This window comes from Manacus candei, unplaced genomic scaffold, assembly GCF_025592945.1.
Source record: "Manacus candei isolate 608988 ecotype Guabito, Panama unplaced genomic scaffold, ASM2559294v1 h1tg000003l, whole genome shotgun sequence".
Classification (NCBI taxonomy): domain Eukaryota; kingdom Metazoa; phylum Chordata; class Aves; order Passeriformes; family Pipridae; genus Manacus; species Manacus candei.
In genome coordinates this window covers 11240157-11252794 of record NW_026138051.1, presented here as the reverse complement: position 1 = coordinate 11252794, position 12638 = coordinate 11240157, and the positions used below count along the sequence as shown (strand labels likewise).

General features: G+C 49.3%; 1 long non-coding RNA gene across 2 annotated transcripts; it reads left to right on the top strand.

Annotated features, from left to right (window-relative positions):
- The first annotated feature begins 1432 nt into the window (after positions 1-1432).
- Positions 1433-8406, top strand: LOC127470028 (uncharacterized). Of its 2 annotated transcripts, none has more exons than XR_007904143.1 (3): positions 1433-1559; positions 2546-2693; positions 3247-8406. It is a non-coding gene; the product is annotated as an uncharacterized LOC127470028 (long non-coding RNA). The 2 variants fall into 2 exon arrangements; XR_007904144.1 differs by having other exon boundaries at positions 3244-8406.
- Positions 8407-12638: the final 4232 nt, after the last annotated feature.

Here is a 12638-nt window from a genome sequence, read left to right as displayed (position 1 = left end):
TTGGCAAAATGTGTCCTGTTTGAGTTTATGGGATGTACAGAGTCTTTTTATTAGGGATACTTTTTGCTATTAGCGTAATAAAAAAAGGACCAATTGTTTCTGCCATCTGAGAAAACTCTTGGTGGAACAGGCAGAAATCCAGGAATAATTAAGAAAATAATAGCGCACACCCAAGAAGAAAAACATTATTTGTTTAAAGATGAAGTCCCTCCAGAATACTTGGTAGTGATTGCGTTTCTTTCAAAAGGGGGGGAAAAACCCTTCTAAATGAAAAGCAGCAGCCATCAGCTAGTTTCTAAGATCTCGAGTGGAAAAAGTGTAGGGCTGTAAACCCCCTCAGTGGTGAGGCTTTTCCGTTTTCACCGCTCTTATCAGCCTTTGAAAGTTGCAAAATAATAGTGTTTTGCCCCTACATGTTTCCATCAGAGGATCAGAAGCACTTCACAAAGCAGAATTAATTGAGCTTCACTGCTCACCTGTGAGAACAGAGCAATTATTTAGCAACAGGGTTTGGGGTTTTTTTGCTGTTTGGGGTGGAGGTAGAAATAAAAACTGCAAGATTACAAACCCACCAAGCCAACAAGAGACTTGGCAGCTTTGCCCATTTCCAGCAATGAATGTGACAAACCTGGAAGTTTTTGACCACCAGATCTGGGTTCTCCCTTTGAAAAGGATCACTTTGCCCCAGTATCACCTTCCCTAGGCCTCACCTTGCCAGACTCCCCACCAGCACAAATCACCATCCTCCCAAGCTCTGACTCTTCAAATTTAAAAGTCTTCAGAAAACCGTGTCTCCAAACCGCCCATCTTTCCCATAAGTGTCGTGGTGCCATCCCACACCTGGGATGTGAGATGTGGGCTCTGAAATCTTGCTCCCATCGCTTCTGTGTGACTCTGGGCAGGTTATAACACAGGGGAACCATCTGCTGAGCCTGTGGGTCGGGGAAAGGAGGGCTGCGAATCTGTGTTTGTGGAGAATTTCATACCACAGTAATGGAGGGAAAAAGAACAACTCGAAGTCTGATGTCGTGTGAGTAGTGCATGGGCAGAGCCACACACTGCGTAACAAGACATCAACTTTTACCCAAGTAGGGCTGGGAAAGCATCATCCCTGCTCCGGGTGGGTTACAAGAGGCCATAAACCGCGGAGGGAAGAGCAGCGAAACGAGCCGCTTTGCACGACAGGCGAAGCCGCGCTTCCCCGCCGCTCCCGTGCAGCTCTTGCGGTTTATACATATTTGTTTACTTTTTTCCCAAACCGAGGGTTTGTTCCCCGCACGCAGCTTTCGGCAGCGGCCGTCCCGGCTCACGGCACCGGACCGGGGGCAGGTGAACCGAGCCCCTGCCCGGCCGGTCCCCGCGGGGTCCGCGCATCCCGCCGGGCGGTACCGGCGGAGCATCGCCCGCCCCGCCCCGCCCCGCGCCGCGCCCAGCCCGGCCCGGCCCGCCCCGCCGGGCGGTGCTGCGGCCGCCCCCGCTCCCAGCAGCCCTTGCAGCCGCCTACAATGAAATTTGCGAAGTTTTTTCGGTTTCGGCGCCATTTTCGAGTGGACTCGGAGGTGAGGAGGGAGGGCGGCCGGGGCGGCGGGGCCGGGGCGCCGCGGGGGGCGACCGCCGCCCCCCGTTCCCTGTGCCCGCCGCGGGCGGGACGGCCCGGCCCGGCTCGGCCCCACGGGGAGGGCACGGCGGGGCGGGGGGCGGCGGGACGGGACGGGACGGGATGGGACTGGGGGGGGAGGACGGACACGGCGCGACCCCCTCCCGCCGCTCCCCCGTGGGCGGGGTCGCGCCGCTCCCCGCGGGGGACGGGTGGGCACGGGGCCGGGCGGAACTTTTTTTTTTTTTTGGAGGGGGGGAAAGAAGTTTAAAAAAAAAAACCAAAAAAAACTATTAAAAAAACCTATAAAAAATAACTTTTCGGGCGGGGGGTGCGGGGATCGCGGCGGTACCAACAGCGCCCCCCCCCCGGGGGAGCCGCCCCGCTCGCACAAAGGCGGCCCCGGGGGCTCGGGGGGGCCGTGACGCGGCGGGCGGTGACAGGGGAGCGGCCGGGGGGGCCGGGGGGCGGCGGGCGGGGCCCCCCCGAGCCCCCGGACCGTTAGTGCGGGAGCGGGGCCGGTCCCCACGTGGGTGCCCCCCCCGCCCCACACCACCCCCCGGGGGCCTTTTCCTCCTCCTCTTTTTTTTTTTTTTTTTTTTTTTTTAAATGAATAATTTTTTTTTTAATCTTTTTCTCTGCGCCGCGGGGAGCCGCGCCCGCCCCCCGCAGGTGTGGCTCGGGGTTGAGTCTTTTTTTTTTTTTTTTTTTTTGCCCGTTTCCCTCTTTTTTTTAAAGCAAACGCGGCGACCCACGGGGCTGCCGGCCCCGCCCGCCCCCCACCGCCCCCGCGCGTAGGGAAAAGTTTTATACATTAACAAAAAGATACTGGTATAACCAAAGAATAATTCGCCGAAATAATTTAAAATATTAAAAAAAAAATTGGCAGCCAGCTTTTGCTATATTTTTTTTTTCCTTTTCCCCTCGCTGGTTACTCGCTTTGTACAGGAAATTTGAATATCCTGGCAAGGTCCGGCTTCCCCGGGCAGCCTCGCAGCACTCCGGGAGCTGCAGTGATGGAGCAACGTGTGCAGCACTGGGGCTTTTCCCTCTCGAATTGATCCTAAATACAGTATTTTTCCCAACTATGCGTCAGGTACATAAAGACAATTTTTTTGCTTTTGGAGAGCTAATTTTCCAAGGTTAAAACATTAATTGGTGTCCCACCCCCCCAAAAAAAAGAAATTCTGCTTGTATGTTGTGTGTGTGTTACGTGTAGGTGAGGGACCATCTGCCAAGTTTCATCATCTTCTGCTCTGAAGAAATCCAAAGAACTCACCGGCAACTGTGAAAGTCTGTATTTAGTTAATCCACTTTAGTGGGAAATAACAGTAAAATTTTGCTGCTAATGCAGTAAACATTTATGAAATGTAAGAGAGAAGCTTTAAGTAATGCTTCAGGCAAACTGACCCAAATCTAAAAAAAGTAAAATCAAAGTGCTCTTGTTATGTTTTGAATTACTGTTCCATCTGACCAAAAAAAAAAAAAATTAGTTTTTTGTTTGAGTTTTATTTTTTCCTGTGCTTAACAAATAAACTTTATAGGAATCGGGCTTCCAGATCTGTCCCTTGTTGTTTAAAACTGGATGAGATGACAATGCAAAAAAATGGAAGTAACAAGAAGCATCATACTTGTCTTCTCCTCAGCAGTGTTGAGAAAAAACTGTGGATCCTGGAATTTTGCTGTGGATTTTACTGGTTTTCTGAAGTACTGTAAGTTGAAGTCTTGTCCCGCAGGCCCTCGCGAGCACCAGTAGCTCCTCGCCAGAACAACACCCTCGCCCTGGTGAATACAGCTGATCCTGCTGGTAACAGTGTCGGGGTCGAGTTTCACAGGGGGTGAAGTTAACGAATTAATTTTTTGCGTTGTTTGAATTCGCCCTTTGTAGCTGCAGTTTGGTTTTGGGCGTTCGGCCCCACCTAAGAGCGTGTGTGGTTCAGCGCGCGGGAGGTGCGCCGTGCTGGGTTTTACGTGAACCACTTGCTGCTTCTCCGGCCTTTTTTTTTTTATGGTTAAATTAGCGAGGAGAAGAATTATTTTTTAATCGAGCGCGTGAGAAGTTATTCGCTCCCGCACGGCTTCGACCGTGGCGAACGGGGAGGGGAAAAAAAAAAAACATATTTTCTGCATTTATTTTGTGCTGCCGGGAGTGAGTCTTAGCTGGGTAGGACACGTGTGAGGGCGATTTCGGTGCGATGTGAGCGCCGGGGAGATGCGCTGGAGGTGCCGCACAAATGAAAGTAACTCGGCCGTGTGCGGTTCCCACGTCTGGCTGCTCGTGCTCTCTCACAGCCACTTCTCTTCCCGCAGCCCTCGCTCGCCTTCGGCAGCCTGTCGGGGCTAGTCCTGTCGGGAATGGAGTAGCTGGAAGCATGTGGTGGTTGTCGATCAAGCATCGGGTCTGATCCCTGCTGTTGGCCACATCTGTAAATATTAGGACGTGACTTCTGTTTAAATTTTGCCGTTCAAAGGGAGGCAGGAACGAAGGTGGTGGGGTTTTTTTTCAGAGCCAGGCAGATATGAAGTGTTTTGGTGGTGTTACTCACGCCCTTATTTTCGTTTTGTCACCGTAGTTTTGTCTCGCTAATGAGCGTCTGGGACCTTCAGCTGTAATGAGATGATTTATTTTAGCCTTTTCTGTAAAATAGTAAATGCCTTTTTTAATTGTTTCAAGTGAGAACAATGACTTCAGGATTTGTTTGTGCATGTCTCCTGGAAAACTGTTCGATAGCAGAGTTGGGGTTTTTGTTCCTGTTTTTTTATAGAAAGGAAATGCTGAATATTTACTTGTCTTTGAGCTCACCTAGCCCTGCAGTGTGTGGGTCAGTAAAGGCTCTGTATGCAAATCTGTCCTGTCATGGGCTCCTGTATTTATTTCCTTTCCTTTCCCAGGGTGCTCCTTCTCACATTTTTTTTTCTTCTCTTTTTTTTTCTGGTTACAGTGTCAGTGAGGAGGGATGAGGTTGTATTTTAAGGGAATCCTGTATTTCAGGGGGAATTTGTTTTGGTTTTGTGCGTGTGTTTGTGACTGGAGCGAGGCGGGGGGGGCGGGTGTTTTTTGCTTAATTGCCCAATATACTTTGGCAAGCAGAAGTTGCATTGTTTTGTGGACTGCATTAATGGATTTCTGCATGTTCAAATTCCCCAGTTATTTGGGGGATTTAATTAAACCTCTGTAGGCAGCTGGCTCATGGAGATGACAGGTAGAAGTTTCTATTTCTAGAAATAGCTGGTGTACACACTGCGGGTGTGGAGCTCGTGGCAGCACAAGGGCTGTTGTGAAGCTTTTGCATTGAGGTGGAGCTTTTGGGGCAGTTCTCATGTTTGGGGCTACCAGTACAGTGGGACACCCTCATTCCTGGCCATGGTGGGATGCTGCTCCAGGGTTGGGGGTGCTCCTGGGTGCTGCCTCCCTGTGACAGCAAGGGGCTGAGCACCCAATAGTGCCACCACAAAAGCCCCAACACCCAGACAGCCTCTGTGCATCTTACCTGCTTGTCCTAGGCCTGGTTTACCACCTAAACCAGCACAAATAAGATGTTTCCTTTGCTTCTCATCTGCCAGGACCAATAGGTAGTTCTTGCTGCTGCTGTTTTAACCCTTCAGGGAGGGGAGGTGGGCTTGCTGCCAACCATGGTTGTGCCCAGTGCTTTTCCACCCACCCCAGAGCTACCGCTGTTTTTGTGTGGCTCATCCCTCCTTGATACAGAGGGTTATGATTCAGGGTTAGCAGCGTGCCTTGGGTACCACTGCCTGGAGTCACCCAGTGGTGCCAGTGGTGCTGGTAGCCCTGGCTGCAGGAATGGGGAGAACAGGGAGAAGAGGGATGCAATCACTCTTTAAGTTCTGCTTCATTGTCTGCCCTCTCTGGAGCTGAAAACTTGATTATTTTTAATTTTTCCCCTGATTTTAAAAATATTTGTGCCCATCTGAGCCTTTGTGGTCTGTGTCCCTGGGGAGGGGACCTGCCCCACAGCCCCAGTCCCCCCTCCTGCAGTGTGGCGGTGCCTCTGCCAGCGCCTCGTAAACCCTTCTGTGTGTTGCTTTGTAGCTCCCACTGAAGCAGCAGTTGCCTGATTGTGTCCATGGAGTCAGTGCAGGAGGAGCTGATGTGCCTGCGTTCAGAGGTGAGTTGGGAAGGTAAGTTTGTGTGTCCCACCTGCTCCGAAATACCTGCGGCATCTGCATCCCTCTGGGTAAGCCCAGCGTCCTCTGAAATCCGTATCCCTTCTTGAGCACTGCAGGTAATGCCTTGGAGAGGTTGAGATGAGCTCGAATCATCCTGTTCAGCTGCCCATTTCTGATTGAAAGTTGAGATTCCGTAGCACAAACTGAGTTTGAAGCGTGAGATGGGATGATCCTAACGCAGAACTTTCTATTGCTTAAGATAATAACACTGTCATGTCATAAACACACATATTTTCTCAGATATTTCACTGCTATCCCAAATTTCCACTTGCCCAATACTCAGTGTGAATAATTTTTCCCTCTGTGCTAGAGGCTGGCGGAGGTGTACTGAGCCCTTGCTTTGGAAAGTCCTTGCTGAAGTCAGCTGTTGCCCTCTTTGTTGAACTAGGCAAAAGTTTGGTTTATATATATATAAAAACATTAATTAAAACATGAACCTCAAACACCATCAAAATGGATTCTAGAGCTAAGTGTGTTTGCTGTTGCTTTTTTATTTTGGAGTCACTTGAAGAGATGAAAGAAATAAGACTGCACAGGTACAGTCAAGTAAAACACTGTTACAGAAATAATTAATGGTAAAATTATGTGGAGGGTGGTTTTGATTTAGCTCGTACGGGTTTAACACTGGATACGTGTTGGCTTTGCAGTAAGGAGCAGTTGCTCATTAGGGAGTTGGCCCTGGTGGTGTCAATGTTGAGGACACTGAAGGGGTGAAAATACTGCTTTTTCTGTTGGCAAATATTTGATTTAAAATTTGCAATCGTCTGGCACGGGTCACGAGAGCTTTTGAAATTCCTGTTTTTAAGTTTGCTGAGGAGGCAGGGACTCGGAGGAGGCCGGGCTGGAACGTGGCGGCTCCTCGGGCACAAGGGGATGGCACAAGAATTGGAACCAACAGCGTCATTTCTGACATTGTTCACTGATGCTGCTTTTTAAGAAAATGAATTGAAGGAAATTGTCACATAACTGGGACAAAAAAAAAAAAAAGGTTGAAAGGAAACACAAAAAATGTCAGTCTGTCTGCACTGCTCCTGTGCAGCCCTCGCAGGCCGGTGTGTGAGTGCTGCTGGCACCTGCAGGGCTGCAGCCTCTGTCTGCCCTACACTGCAGGGCACTGTCTGCTCTGGTGCAGGGCAGGGAAGGTAGTGAAGTTCCAGAGATCTTTAATTTCTGGTCACATAAGCTTTGTCCATTCAAATAGAAAAATAAACATAATCTAGTCTTTTTAAAAATAAAGGGGTTTTTTTTAGATTTCTCACAAGTCAGACTGAGCTGAATAAAAGTATTTTAAGGAAAACTTAACAGGTTTGAACTGTTGGAATCTGGATTTATTTGTCTGAAATATTAACGTTGAGACATCTGGAAAAGCCTTGGTGTTCAGCAGCCCCTAGGAGGAAAGTTCAAGGTTACATTTCCCCACAGACCATTTGGAAGGGCTGGGAAGGTCTGCAGGCTCTCTGCAGTAGAAAAACCAGGAGAGATCTGCAGGATCTGGAAGTGTATATTTGTTGGGACTGAGATACTACATGTTCTTTGGGTCTGAGTGGAATAGTTAATTTTATTTCCGATTTTGTTTCTGAAACTGGTTTGTTTGCACTGTGTAACTGCTTGTTCTCTTATAGTTACAGACTGTCTGGTAGCACCCCTGAAGAAAAAAACCCTGTCCTGTGGTGGTAATGCATGCATGTTAAACGTCTTCATTGTAGAGTGTTCTTCAGTTCCTTTTATCATGGTTTAAAAAAAAATTATATATATATATATTTTCAAAATACCATTTGGAATGTCAACATTCAGTGGGCTTTGAGGAGATGTAGCAGCACATCATGGTTTGTAGGGACAAGGAGATACAGACCATTCTGGGCTGCCTCATTACCTCAAGGATAAGACAAGAAAGTGAGCTTCTGGTTATCATAGATGTGGAAGCTAAAACATTCCCATGTATCCCTTTAGTTCAGTTGGACAGATGTGTGTAGACACGTTCTCTTGGTGCTGGTGTCTGTGCACATCCTTTGCAGCTGCAGATACATTCCCTCTGAGTCTGTGTGTGTGTCTCAGCAGGGCTGCAGGAAGGACTCATAGCTCCTTTTTGTTCTCCAGCATGGGCATGACCTGTGTTGGCTTGAGCTTCATATGTACTATATACCCCTCACCTATGGCTCTTTCATCCTTTTGCTGGCAAAGGATTGGCCAAGGTACCCTTGCCCTGTGTTTGGGGCAGAAAAGGGGGGTCTGGAGGCCGTGGAGAGCTGTCAGCAGTGCTCTAGCAGCACGTAAATACTGGAGTTTGGGATTGCCTGTTGCTCTCCAGTATTGCATTGCTGCTTTAGTGAGGCTGGAAATTGGTCCCTGCTGCAGGAGCCGGGGCTCTGGCCCTGGGAGTACCTCCTTGGCACCCCCACGGTGCCCCCACACTGCTGGGGGGCTCTTGTCTCCCACTCCAATAAACCACTGCGGAGGCAGCAACCAACGAGGGCTTGGTGTCGTTAATGGGGGGGGGCTGCACCCCAACACTGCTGGGGGTACTCAGTGCCCGTGCCCAGGGTGGATGGAGCAGAGGGCACTGCCACAGACATGGAGATGGCAACAAGCCCTTCCCTGGCGGGTGTGAGGAGGGAGTGGGAGGGGGGACAAGGGGCACTGCTGGCCCCTGGCTGCACCCTGCCTCCAGCAGCTGGGAAGGGGGGTGTGTGGGAGAGAGTTGGGGGGGTGCAAGGGCTGGTGAGGACCAGAGCAGAAGGAGGAGGGACCCTCTAGTTGTGCCTGGGGTGCTCCTGAAGAAGCTGTGCTCTGGGAGGGATCATTCTCTGTACCCCTGAAGCTGCCCCAGGCAGTGTTGGGGTACCCCAGCTCAGGCACAGCCTGACTGGGGGGGGACCTGGGGCCAGGGGGGGGGAAGAGTTTGGAGGGGGCTGGAGCAGCTGATGGGAATTTGTCCACAGACCCACTGCAGCAGTGACTCCAGAGCCAGATGAGCCCCAAGATGAAAGGGTTTTCCTTAACACTACTTGAGGCTTCCCAACCCTGGTGGAATAGATAGAGGGACCACTGGGGAGGCAGGGATGCTCCTGGGAAGGGCTGGGATGATCCCTTCCTGGTCAAGGTTCATCCTTTGTGGTGGGAATGAGCTTGTCTGTCCTGCCAATGAAGGTGCCTTGTTAATAGCCCCAGTCTGGCAGCCTCCTGTTGAACACTGGCGGTTGTGAATTCTGGAACATTTTTTCAGTTATTTTAGGGCATTACCAAGTCATGGTCAATAGTTCTTGGGCGGGGGGGGGGGGGGGAAATCCTTGCTGGTTTACAGCTTAAATCACAGCTTCTGCTCTGCATAGTGAGTGTCAGTACTGGCAAAGGATTGGTAAAAGGCACTGCCAGCAAACTTTCTGGCACAGGGAGGTGCAAGAGGGGTGTGTGTGTGGGGGGTAGGAGCAGCTTTTAAAAGCCTCTGCCCACAAAGGGGTCAAAGTCATAATGTTTGGACACACAACCAATGCATTTTGAGCTAGACATTGGTATTTTTCCATTTGTGTCTGTAAAATGGTTCATTCCCACTTTCTACAAGTCAAGCCCTTAATTGCCATATAACATTACTACCTTCCCTCAGGAAAATTAATGAGTTACTTGATTAACAGGGAAATTGGTCAATAAAGTGATTATTTGTGTACTTCTATACTTTATTAATTTTGCATCAGATTTTTTTTTTTTAGGAAGGTTTCTGTTGTTAACGTTTACAGGTGAAGTGTAAGAGTTAAAAATCAGGTTTAATTCTTCTTTTTAGCCCTTTCTGTTATGGTCAGTTTGATTTTACTGAGCTAGAAAAAGAGATTTCCACCTTGTTCACAGATAAAAGATGCCTGCTAAAACTGCTCTCAGGCTACAGTCTCCTGCCAGAATCAAAACGATGGTAAGTAGAGAGTAAAAGCGCTGTGGAGTTTTCGGAGCAGCGGGCAAGAATAAAATTTAGAGGCTAAAAGAAGCCAATAAGATCCCAGGGGAGACGGAAAAGTGCGCCCAGGGAGGTGGCTTTTCAATGGGTGAGCAGCACAGGCTGTGGGAGCGGTCCCCGGTGACTCCCGGCCGGGGATGGATGTTCCATAACCGGGGCACGGGGATGTCGGGAGCGAGGGCGGAGGGCGCGGGACGGGGCTCTGTGTCCGTCTGATGGGCAGCGCCGGCTCCCAGGACATGGTAAGAGTGTCTCTGCCACACATATTTCAGGATATTGCCAATTATTAATAGGGAGAGCGCGGGGGCGAGGCAGGCATCCAGCTTCGCTTTTCTCTCTGAGAAGCTGGGGAAGCTCCCATCTGGTTTTTTTTGCCTGAAACATAGAAGTTTACCTCCGACGTGAGCGCAGGTTGACTTCCTTACTGCAATTGAGCACAAACCACTTGGAAAAAAGCAACAAACACCTTTGCAGAGCATCCCTGGGCTGATCAGCTTCCCCCGCAGGCAACGCCTTGCCGGGGCAGCCACGCAGAGGGGCAGCAGCACATGCAAAGCAGCTTGGGCAGGCTTTTCCGTTTGTATAGATAAAGCAAGATTTTTATTTTTTTTTTTTTTTTGTCTAAATGTGAAGTCTGCTGCATGAGGAATACGTGTGACCACTGTGGAAGAAAAGTCTTTGAGCTTCCTCAGTAGTTTTCGGTGTGATTTTATAAAGCTGGAAGGCAGCGGTTCCCCGTGGTAGGTAAATACGTGCAGCACATCATCACACCACTGAGTGGCTGCTGGGCTTAGAAGACAGGCGTTAGACAAGCCTCTAATTCGCACGTTTCTACGCCAATATTTTTTTTTATTATCATTTCCCCCGGACCGAAACTCTCCCACATACTGAGGCTGAGGTTGTGTTACTCTGCTCACAGTACCAGGTACATCCATTAGAGAGGTGGTGGTGTGGGAGCCAAATGAGGTGTTGCAGATTCCTGTAAACACTAAAAAAGCAATGCAAAAAGCCACCTTATCTACCTTCAGCATTTTCCTGCTCACCTCCTTTGATGCAGAAAGAATTTTTGGCAAGGGTTGGCAGCTCATTGTGGTATCCAGCATTATCTTGCTTTCCTTGCATTTCTTGCCCACCCACCTCATCTGCTTTTCCTCAGCTCACATCCAGTGTTAGGAGCCAGGACTGACTTTGGTAGGTGTTTGTGCACTGCCTTGCACAACAGCAACTCCCCGTGCCTGGTGTTAATGACTTCAGGTCTTGCCCTTTGCACTGGAGACCTTTTATATGTCTTGCTCTCTTTTATCAAGGGTAATTCTGACTAAGTCAGGTGACTCTAGCTGGGTACCCAGCTGTGCAGCTGCCCTCAGTGGGGAGCTGCACGAAGGATAAAACCTTCTCAGGTTAAATTAGACATGACAGGTATCACCCACTTGGCAAAGTAGAAGCCACTGAGGGTTTGCTAAAGTGACAGTGATGACCAGTGCAAACAATAGCACTGGTGCCCTGATGACACGTGGTTCCTGGCAACAAACTCACCAAATGGAAGAAAAATAGAAATTCAAGTGTTTTCATTTCTGAAGCAAAGTGTAAGACATTGCTCTAAGCAATTTCTCACGTAAACCCATCCTTGTGTGCTGTAACAGGATATTGAAGGTTACTCAAACTATGACTCAAGTAGAGCATATATTCATTTATAAACTATCCAGAGTGAGTTCTCATGCCATATGGTCTGTGAGAGAATACAGCCTTTCCCTCATACTGAAAAGAAATTATTTGAGTGTGCACATCTGCCAGGTAAGGTCTGATGGCTGTGAAGGGACTGGGGTGTGTGGAAAATGCAGCTCAGCCAAGGGGTAGTTGTGGTTATGCTGTACTAGAAAGCACAGGGTGGTTTTCTAATTGCAAGTGTAAGGAGCTTACACCACAAAGGATATTTCTACCCCATACTTTTTGTATTTTCTGATTGCTACAGGGTACTTTCCGTTTTGTGAATGCAAGAGAAAAAATTGTCACGAAGAGAAATTGAGGAGCAAAGACCTGATAAAGGCACTGCAACGAACATTTAGAAACTCGCACATACACACACCCCCCTCCTCCCTGCCTGAGGGCTGGCTTAGTCACGTCCCAGTTCCTCAGATGGAAAACAGGCAAGTGAAGCATCAGCATCGGCATCACTGCTCTGGCACTTCCCGGGCCCACAGGTTGTCCAGGAGAAAGCACAGGAAAGGCAATGTGTTTCATCGATAACCAGACAGTCTGTTCCCAGAGGGATTTACTCACTCTCCGAAATGCAGGACAGCCAAGCCAACGCCCGTGCTCAAGCCAGCTCTGCCCCTCAGGCTGCACTGCCGAGCTCACAGTGGCACATCGAGGGCTCCAGGAGCAAATCCAGCCCCACCCCACCATCCACACACTCTCCCATGCAGAACCAATGGGGAGACAAGGGGTTTCCAGTGGCAGGGTTGGAACAGGTGAACTAAATAGGGTGATTTCGCTGCCATAAATAGCAAAATATTGTGGGAGATGTAAGTTTTTGTCTAGGCCTCTTCCAAAAGCAATCCAGTGGCATTCCTGCTGGTGCTCCTGAGATCTCAGGATCGTAAAGTGGGCATGGATGAGCTACCCAGCTCCAAGAAGCCACCTAACAGGGACTGGAGTTGGAAATAGCTGGTTCCTTATTTAGTAGCTGGCTCCTTATTTATACATGCAGACAGTCTCTACTGGAGTATCTTCCTGACTGTTTTTGTGAAGGGCCAGGGTGAGGAATCACTATCTGTAGCAGGGCACAGACTGTCTGGGACCACCCCCCCCACACCCCTAATGCCAGCACCTCAATTTGCCACAGGCAACTTGGAGATATGCAGAAGACACATGAGAGTTTGTTCCCTTTCTGGTTGTAGTGGGGGAAAA